This window comes from Lycium barbarum, chromosome 5 (assembly GCF_019175385.1).
Source record: "Lycium barbarum isolate Lr01 chromosome 5, ASM1917538v2, whole genome shotgun sequence".
Lineage (NCBI taxonomy): Eukaryota > Viridiplantae > Streptophyta > Magnoliopsida > Solanales > Solanaceae > Lycium > Lycium barbarum.
In genome coordinates, this window is record NC_083341.1 from 15386087 (window position 1) to 15396744 (window position 10658).

The 10658-nt window shown below is 28.6% G+C and overlaps 1 long non-coding RNA gene across 1 annotated transcript; it reads left to right on the forward strand.

Moving 5' to 3' along the window:
- Window positions 1–9939: 9939 nt before the first annotated feature.
- Window positions 9940–10658, forward strand: LOC132642323 (uncharacterized). The gene is made up of 3 exons (XR_009583105.1): window positions 9940–10016; window positions 10254–10327; window positions 10445–10658. It is a non-coding gene; the product is annotated as an uncharacterized LOC132642323 (long non-coding RNA).

A 10658-nucleotide genomic window follows, 5' to 3' on the forward strand; every position in this document is an offset into this window, starting at 1 on the left:
CTATATCTATATTATAATAAAAGAAGAGTAGTCTAGCTTAATATTAAGCCAAGTGGCGTAATATGAACAAGCCACTTGGCAACAAATTCTATTTAATATTTATCTTAATTTAAGAAAAATATCAATTGCAAGTCAAATATTACCATATAAGGAATAACATCATATAAATTAAAAAGAATATTCATATAATAGTTTTCCTTATAGGGACATTATAATATTTTCAATTCAAATATTACCATATGAGAAATAATATTATATGACAAAAAGTACTCTTACAATTTTATTCCCTATAAGGAATGAAATTAGAATATTTACACAAATATTGTTTTATAAGGAATACTAGGATATAATAATAATAATAATAATAATAATAATAATAATAATAATAATAATAATATATGTATCGAAAACAGGCACTTGATTACCAATTTTACTCGCCTTTGGCAATTGTGACTTTTTTTCAAATTTACATCCTAAATAATTAGGGATTTGAATTTGAACTGAAATATATATAATTTATAGACACAAGTGTAGTTTTCAATTTTAAGTACATTCAGTTAAAAGATAAATAATTTAAGAAGTTTTTTAATGCAAACCTCTACTAGAAACTTACATTATTTGCCTTATTTACTTTCCAATTGTTAGATTTTTTAAAAGAAAGAAAAACGATTAGCCAAATATTAAGAAAGATATCTTTTCCAATTTTAGTTGAAAAGTAATTGAGAAGATTGGCGTAAAAATCGCCGATATGCCATCTTAGGCGAGCAAATTTTATAGTAGTGGAAAGATAAATGTCTTTTATTACACTTTTCAATAGCAATGGGAAAACTAACTAAAATATTGTAGTAGAGAAAAATAATATAATTATGACAACATGGTATATACTTTAAATTAATTATAAAAATAAATAATACTCGAAATCTTAATGATAAATTTAAACACTATAATAATTCCAAGCAATCTATATTAGGAAACCAATTCAGGAAAAATCAATCAGTGCCTTATTTGAGTCCAGAAAATCTTCCCGGCATTTATGGAGGTAATTAAGTAATTAGTTAAATATAATCAAATCGTAAAATTAAAAGAGATTTAAGGAAAGTTAATAAAGAGAGATTTGGATTCAGAGATTTGTGAGGACAATGCAACACATAAATAAGGTATGAAATAATAGAGATATCAATCAATATTGATACACAATTATGGTATGTTTATAAATGTGCAATTATTAAGCAAAAAAAAAAGTGATAAATGTCTGGAATCCTTATTTTTCTGCCATCAACCAATTCTCCAAACATCCTACTTGTTTTTGCTTTCATTGCTTAAAATTTTCAGTGTTATAACATGATGAGTTTGTATCACATGTACAATTTCTTGATTTATATGTTCTTTCACATAAGTATGATATAAAGGTGATTGACTTTCTTGATCTTTTTCATTCTTATCCTTTTAACATCAGGTTTTGATAGAGTAGGCGAGCATGCATATTGATGAGACGTTTTCTCAAGGACATTACTAATTCAAAATAAGAGCTAATGGAGGTTGAACGTTGAATTCACGATGTATGTTTGGAGCAAGAAAATTATTTGTCAGAATTGGTTTGAATTATTCGCGGTGTTTAAAGTTGGTAAGTTTGGTGAATGCTTTATTTGGATACAAGAAAATTTATAATTGATGTGCAAAGCAGTAAGAGACTTAAGAAAATATAAATTGATAAGTTAAAGTTTTCATCGCATTTAGGTTGTAAATTTTCTGTAAAATAGTACCACACGAGGTCAATATACAAAAGTGATGACAAAATGCAAAGAGTGCTAATGGAATAGAGAATACGATTATTTTAGAGAGTATGGGAATGAATATTAAGAAATACAAGATGGATCTTGCTTAAGTTTATTAGGATTTATTTGTTTTTTAAATAATTTAAATTTTTTGTTGATATATTATTTTTCAGAATGTTCATGAAAACACAAATTTTTACAAAATTAATCTTGAAAAAATCTAAGAAATATTTAAACATCGAAAGTGAGGAAGGGAATCCAAGTACTTAATTATAAATGAAAGTCTATTCTAAGACTGAAATGAAGGCGATTTAAAATAACTTAAGATTTTATAGCCAAAAAAATAAAATTTTAAGTATGATTAAGATTACGAGTAATAAATGACATTTATAGGTAGGGCTCTAAATAGAAACTTATCACTTACATTTTTTTTTTACAAAATTAAAAGGAAATTATAGATAAGAATTGTTATTACTTTGATATTTATATTCGGTGTATAATGGGAACTCCATATATACTTAATTTTTATTATAATAAGAATTACATTGTTAAGTACATTTTTTTTTTGGATTGATGTTTATTTTCAAAATATTTTAAAATGTTTAAATGCCAATAGGCTTTATAAAACAACAACCCCCCGAAATATGTATACTCAAAAAGATGTATGTTGCTCTAGAAAATTGAGTATATACTTCTGAAACTTACTTTTACTTATTTTACAAAATGTAAAAGGAGATTAACTAAAGACAAAGCTTATCACGACTGAATTATATTCTTAGGATGCTTTTGGGACATTCAAATATTATTCATTGACCGCGTGATCATTTGCTTTTTAAATTAAGATGTTTTGTTCTTTAGAGTATTACATACGAAAGAAAAATATCTAATATCATTTGTTTGATCGATAGGATTTAAATTGCTAAAACAAATAAGATTGTATCTATGATTAATTTCATTTTATAATGTAGTAACACGCATTGTATCTCCATGTTTTAGTGAGGAACTAAGAGAGACAAAATATTAGAAGGATAAAGTTTATTTTAATTTAATACAAGAAAGTGTTTTGATTTTATGATGAAATATTTCGCACAATCATGTAAGTAAAATATCAACAGATAAAGTAAAAAACAAAATCTATTTAACAATCCAAGAATTTTAATCAACATAGTGAAAATGAAAAAAATAATTAATATCAATTAAGCTCATTGAAAGTATCAGGATTACATTGGATCAACAAAATTGTTTAATGTATTTAATCACTAAAATATATTTGCATTGATATATTGATGTTCTCAAACATAAATGAAAATCTCGACCTTAGTAAATAGTTGAGTTAGAAGACTCAGATTGTGATAATTTTACATATTTGATATTTTAGTATATAAAATTTGCTACGATTCGTGCATTTGATATCGACCGTGCATCGCGTGGGTACGAATACTAGTAGTGATTAATAGTCATTCTAAAATAAAAGAACCCTATGCAGCATACTATATATTTGGAATATATTCCTATAATACAATACGACCTCAACCTAGAGTATACATCATATAGGAAAAAACCTAGGTTGAAGCTATTACTCCCTTCAAAAAATGCCTATGGAAACTGACTTTATCAATCGATGCGAGAATACCTTTTAAGTTCCAGCGATGACAAGCTCAAGCCGTTGTGTCATTTGCAATGACCATCAATAAAAGTCAAGGCCAGTCACTGTCTGATGTGGGTTATTTTTGAAGAAATCAGTATTTACACATGGACAGTTGAACGTTGTTCTTGTTACGATACATAATTCATCAATGGAGCAAGGGCCAAATTGAAGAAGAAAGTCGGTTGAAGAGAGAGAAAGAGAAGATCTTTTATTTCATCTTTTAGAATAAGTCCTCTCTCTTTTACAATGTACAAAGTGCTATATATATACAAGATACAAGTGTAAAATTGTATGAAGCTAATGGTCCTAAGTGTACAAAATGAATACTTGACTAACTAATAATGCAATACTAACTAACTAACTATCAACACCCCCCCCCCCCCCCCCCCCCCCGCAAGCTGGAATGGGAGACCAGTCCAAGCTTGGAGAAGAAAGTATTGTGTTGAACACCTGGAAGGGCCTTAGTCAGCACATCAGCATATTGAGAATCAGTAGGCACACGATTGAGGGCAATCAAACCAGTTTGAAGAACATCCCGAACAAAATGGCAGTCGACCTCAATGTGTTTAGTACGCTCATGAAAGACAGGGTTCTTAGCAATTTGAATGGCAGAAGTGTTGTCACAAAACACAGAAACAGGGGCAACAGAAGCAACAGTCAACTCAGCCAGCAGTCTGACCAACCAAACAATCTCAGCAACCAGCTGTCGTAGGGCCCTATATTCAGCCTCAGCAGATGAAAGAGCAATAGTAGCCTGCTTCTTGGATTTCCAGGACACCCACCAAGGAGTAAAACGTAGCCACTGACAGACTTCCTACTAGAAGAAAAACTAGCCCAGTCTGAATCACAATATCCCACAAGGGAGAAATCCAGTGTATTGTTGAAGAACAACCCCAAATCTGAAGTACCAGACAAATATCTTAGAACATGTAAGGCTGCCTCATAATGTGGAACCCTTGGTTGAGACATAAATTGACTCAAATGTTGAACACTAAATAATATGTCAGGTCGTGTGTGCTGCAGGAAATTCAACTTCCAAACTAACTTCCTGTATGAGGAAGGGTCAGGCAAAAGATCCCCGGAGTCAACTGCCAACTTAATATGAAAATCCAATGAAAAAGTCACTGGAGAAACATCAGTGCAATGAAACTCATGCAGCAAATCTTTGAGGAACTTCTGTTAAGTCACAAGAATACCTTTAGGGAACCTGAGGAGTTGCAAGCCCAAGAAATAGTGGGCTTGACCTAAGTCTTTTATCCTAAACTGGTCATCCAGAAAAGATCTAAGGGAAGTAATTTCCATCAAGTCATTCCCGGTCAATAAGATATCATCCACATAAACAGCTATGACAGTAAAAGAAGGCCCTACAGACTTGAGAAATAGGGAATAATCATTTTTGCTAGAATGATAACCTCTAGACAACAAGGCAGAAGAGAGTTTAGCATACCATTGCCTGGAGGCCTGTCTAAGGCCATAAAGGGATTTGTTGAGCTTACACACAAGGGTGGTAGAGGAGTCAGGGGCCTGAACTTGTAACCCAAGTGGAATTTTCATGTAAACCTCTTCATCAAGGTCATCAAGGTCACCATGCAAAAATGCATTGTTGACATCTAACTGATGAATATCCCACCCATTTTTTACAGCAACAGACAACAAGCATTTGATAGTAGTGAGTTTCACAACCGGGGAAAATGTTTCAGTAAAATCAACTCCCTCCTGTTGAGTATCACCCCTAATAACTAATCTAGCCTTGTATCTTACAACAGTACCATCAGCCTTTTGCTTAATTTTATACACCCATTTAGAAGAAATGGTCTTCTTACCAAGAGGAAGAGGGACAAGATCCCATGTATTGTTGGCCTCCAAAGCCTGAAACTCTTTAAGCATAGCTTCCTGCCAAGCAGGGTTAGAAACAGCTTGATGATAGAATTGAGGCTCAAATAAAGCATAGTCAGAGTCAGTAGAGATAGAAGAATCATTGGAAGTGGAAACATTATAGCAATGGTATTGGTGCAAATAAGAGGGAAGGGCAGTTACTCTAGAGGACTTTCTCAATGCTACAGGGGGAGAGAAAGTTACATAATCTGAAAATGTGGAAGAGGTGTTATCAGTGGAAGGGACAGGAGACACTACAACATAAGGTATATATAGCTACGAAATTTTAGCTATGAATTTAAAAATCGTGGCTAATACCTAGTAATAGCCACAAAATTTTGAATTCCATGGCTATATACAAATTCGTAAAATTTCTTAGCCATGAAAATTTAATTGACAAAGCTAATTCATCAGTTTTGCTATAATTGCTAACAATCGTGGCAATAATTACTTAAATAGCTACAAAAGTTATTGCCACGGTAAAATTTTGTAGCTGATTATAAGTTTTGCCACGCGATAGAAGTTACCGTAGCAATAATAGCCTTTTAGCCACGATAAATTATTTTAAAACAATATTGTAGCTAAATAGATACTTTTGCTTCAAGTTCTAAAAAAAATTGGGGCAATAGCTAAATTATATAGCCACGGACTTTTTGCTATAATAAATTTTCGCTACAATGTTAAGTTATGGAAAGAAATTAAACATAAAATTCAGATTTTTTCTAAAAGATAGAAAATAGTTATTGTATATAAAATAAACAATTAATTAACATTCAAATAAAAAGAATAAAATGAAAAAAAAAGTAATCTTCATTAACAGATTATTCGTACCTACTTGTAACCTCAAAACTTATCATGCATATTTTATTTCATTGTAACTTGTTATTTTTTATGTTAATTTTATAATTTGTATGTAAAATCAATTTATATATCTGGTATTTAATTAATTTAAAATAGAGTAACTTCTTACGTGTGATCACTTTTTCTCAAAACGTATATATTTGTATTGAAGATTTAATAGTTGTAGAAATATTATGTATATGGTCCTTAATTAGTCCTAATAAGAACTTAAAAGTAATTTCATATATCTAAAAAATTTGATTTTAAATAAGTGCTCATGTATTGAAACTTTTTGTGGTGGTGTTGGCGCATTTAGTTTTGATAAATTTATAATAATAACTTTTAATTGACATTTCGTAGTAGCATAGATTGAATAATGGTGGATTTATATTTGCATATATATATATATATATATATAGAGAGAGAGAGAGAGAGAGAGAGAGAGAGAGAGAGAGAGAGAGAGAGAGAGAGAAGAAATATTAAAATAATGAGGAATTTACGACTAAAAATGAAATTTATTGCTAATTTTTGCGTTAATGCATGCCGAAATATTACGAAATCTCTTTTTTTTTTCATCGGGAATTCTTTATCACTCATATTTTTGTTTATACATATTCTTACATAATTTTATTTTATTAAGTTACACTAAGTATTACGAAATTAATATGGCTAATATCTAAGTCCATATAAGAAACTAACTATATAATAATTCTTATTAAATAGGTATTAATTCTAAGTTCCAATTATAATTTAAAACATAATGAAAATATCTAATTAATGTGTGAAAAACTATTATATAAAATTTAAACAACTATAACTTTTATTATCTCCTTCATTTTTAACATGGCTTCTTCACTACTGTTTTTCCTTACATACTTGATTTTGATATGCTTTATTTGAGCCGAGGGTCTATCGGAAATAACCTTTCTATCTTCACAAGACCTTACTTGTGGATTACACTGAGTATGTTATTGTTGTTCCTATAAATCAAATTATACATTATATCTACGAATTGAGAATTTAATAAGATTTGTATACAAAAGTGTCTTATATCTCTTGTGACTATTATTTGATTTTTTATAATACTTTAGATGTTATAAAGTTCTATTTCAAAAGGGATGTTAATAATATAATATGGTTGATATATTAGTGTATAACAAAACTAAACAACATATCATAAATCAAATTTAACAAAACATTATTTATAAGTGTCAGGAGTAATTTAAGTAAATACTTAATTATATTTAATTAAATTTGAATATGTGGTTATATCAGATTTAAACAACGAGTATGTGCTTATATGTAAATTCAAATATTTAATTAACTCATATTTTATTCTATTACAATATTTTTTGGATATTAATTATATGATATTATATGTAAAATTCAAATTGTTATTAATACTTATAGAGATTTTTTATGTATGTATTATTCCTTTATAATTTTTAAATAAGTATTTAGACTAACTTTATATATTTAAGCACTTATTTTAGACAAGTATTTATATAATGAAAACTTTAGTAGTTGTAGATAAATTTATGTATAGGCCGACCTTAATTATCTTAAATAATTTAAAGTAATTTCACTTATCTAAGAACTCATTTTTAAATAATTACTGCAAGCTTTTAGCGAGCCAAAAGTACTTTTTGATACTCACACACTTTTTTTTAAAGATTTGAGGTGTTTGGTCAAAATCAAAAAGTGTTTTACAATAACAATAGAAATTGTTTTTTTCTGATGTTAGGAAAAAGTTATTAATTATTATTTTTTTAAAAGTAAAGTAGAAAGTTAATTCTTTCAAGACAAAATTATCCTTCCAAGAAAATTATATGTGTAAAACTACATATCATTAATATAGCTAATATATCTCTCAAATATAAATACAAATTTTTTTCTCCTCCCTTTATGGGTTTAACTATATTTATATTTCATTAAATACCTTAAAATGTTTTTTGATTTTCTGTGTTAAATTTTCCCTAAATAAATTAAAAAAACTTAGTTAAACTCTTCTAAAAATCATTCTCTAGCCAAAATATTACTAATTGTAAAATGAGTCTTAATACTATCATTTTCGCAATTTAATACGTAAAAGCACTTTTTGAAAAGATTCGTCAAACACAATATATTTATATCAAATACTAAAAAAGGCACTTATCAAATGAATTGTTCAAACACAAATAACTTTTTCTCCAAACATACTTCTAAAAAAACATTCCTAAAAAATAAGTAAATAATTTTAGAAATTTGGCCTGTAATCGAAACATAAATTATATTATAAATTCTTATCAGTGTTTTAAAAGGCGTTTTTGAGGCGAGCCTCGGGGCGAGCCCCGAGGCGGGGCGTACCAAAAATGCCTCGGGGCGATGGGTCGGGGCGCAAGTCCCCAAAGGCGTACGCCCAACAATTTGGGGCGTACGCCCAGGCGTTTGGGGCGAGTTTTTTTTTTGTTGGGGCGTAAGCCTAGGCGTTTGGGGCGAGTTTTTTTTTGTTGGGGCGTAAGCCCAGAAAACTTCTTCAAACTAAAACGAAATTTGTTAAATAAGTCCTTAGTATAATGCCCAAATTTTCAAAAGTCAACATGTAATTACTCAAATATTTTAAAAAGGAACTGAAACATTAAATTTAAAAGTCAAGACCTTTTTTTATTGCTAGAATGCCTAATATATGTTCTTTTCCAATTATTTAACTTGTCTTCTACTATCTCAAAAAAGTAACGAGCAGTCACTTATACTTGTAAGTACGTATAATAGATTGTTCTAATTAATTTTTTTGTGGGGGTGGAGTATGTATATGTGTGTATATATATATATATATATATATATATATATATATATATATATATATATATATATATATATATATATCACTTATTTATTGTTTTCTTCAATTTTTTACGTTATTTAACCAATTTAAAAGTATTTATTATAATTATATCATTTTATAAAATACTAAAAATTAAAGTCCCATGAGGCTTACGCCTCGTGCCTCGGGGCTTACGCCTCGCTGAGGCAGACATAAAACGCCTCGCCTTACGCCTCCGCCTTTTAAAACACTGATTCTTATTAAATAAGTATTACACGTAAGTTCCAATTATAATTAAAAGAAGAATTGAATCATATCTAACTGATAGTAAACAACTATAACTAATTATATACTAGAATTTAAACAATTATAAGCTTGTACCCAATTACATTTTATAACTAATTATATTTGATCTAGATGAGAAAAAACGTTATAATGATATGGTCCTTTGTTATTTCAATAATTTATCATTAATCAAATTATATATATATATATATATATATATATATATATATATATATATATATATATATATATATATATATTATATATGTTCCATGTATATAATTAATTTAAATTACATTTGAATAACTAAGTATATCAAATTAACTATTTTTCCATGTATCCTTTATACTGATTACTAATTATAGTCAATTCAAATAAGCATAAAGGTTAGATTTATAGTACTATTTTAAAACTTAATCGTTATAAATCTAATTTAAAATATAAAATTAAGAATTTAATATCATTGAAATAGGACCATATGCAAAAATTAACGATATCATATAGTAGTTGGTTTTTCCTATTTTACTTAATGCAAATTATATGTAGTTATTACTTAGGATTTCTTCAGAAGTAATTTTCTTACTAATATTTGTTAGTACTTGCATTTACTTTCATTTACGTACTATTATAGAAGGAAAAAAGAGTTAAATATAGTAGTGAATAAGTTAATAAAGGCTTGGGCAATTATCCAAAATAAAATCTTCAAAACCTAAACATATTACTCCAATTCTCTCCCTCTCCAGCCGCCGCACCACCTCTATTACTTGTCCCTTTTTGTCTTCGACCATCGGTAATCGGCGCTTCTCTCTTCCAATTACAAAGATCTTTATAATATTGTTCTTTGTGTTTTTTTCATTTTGTTATATGTTAAGATTCTTGTAAAATAATTACCAAGACATAATCTTTTTTTTTCTTTCTTGAGATTCTATTATTGTTTCTTAGCAAACTTCATCTTTGTATTAATTTTTTTTTTGGGTTTGCTCATTTTTATTGTGCTGATTGTTAGTTTAATTTTATGAATTTACAGATGCATTTTAATGGACAAGAGTTAGACAACAGGAAAATGACTTTCCAGACATTCGATTAGCCTTTTTGTTTATGGTATGGAGATATATAAACATGCACTTATATCCATTGTTTTTATTTTATGATTCACAGATAAGTTTGTGACAAAGTATTTTTGTTTCATTGTTTGAGGCTTTCAGCTTATTGATGCAGGTAAAACCTACTTCATCCTTTCCCTGAATGCAAGAAGATTATCAGGCGGGTTGCAGCATCAAAAATCCCAGACAAATACTTGTTTTTTTGGATATGAGAAACTTTAGAATTTTACAGATTATGGTTGAAATATCTAACATGTTGTACATAGTTTGTAATATTTGTTACTATCCATCCTGTCTAGTTTTATTCTACAATCTCATTATGTATGATT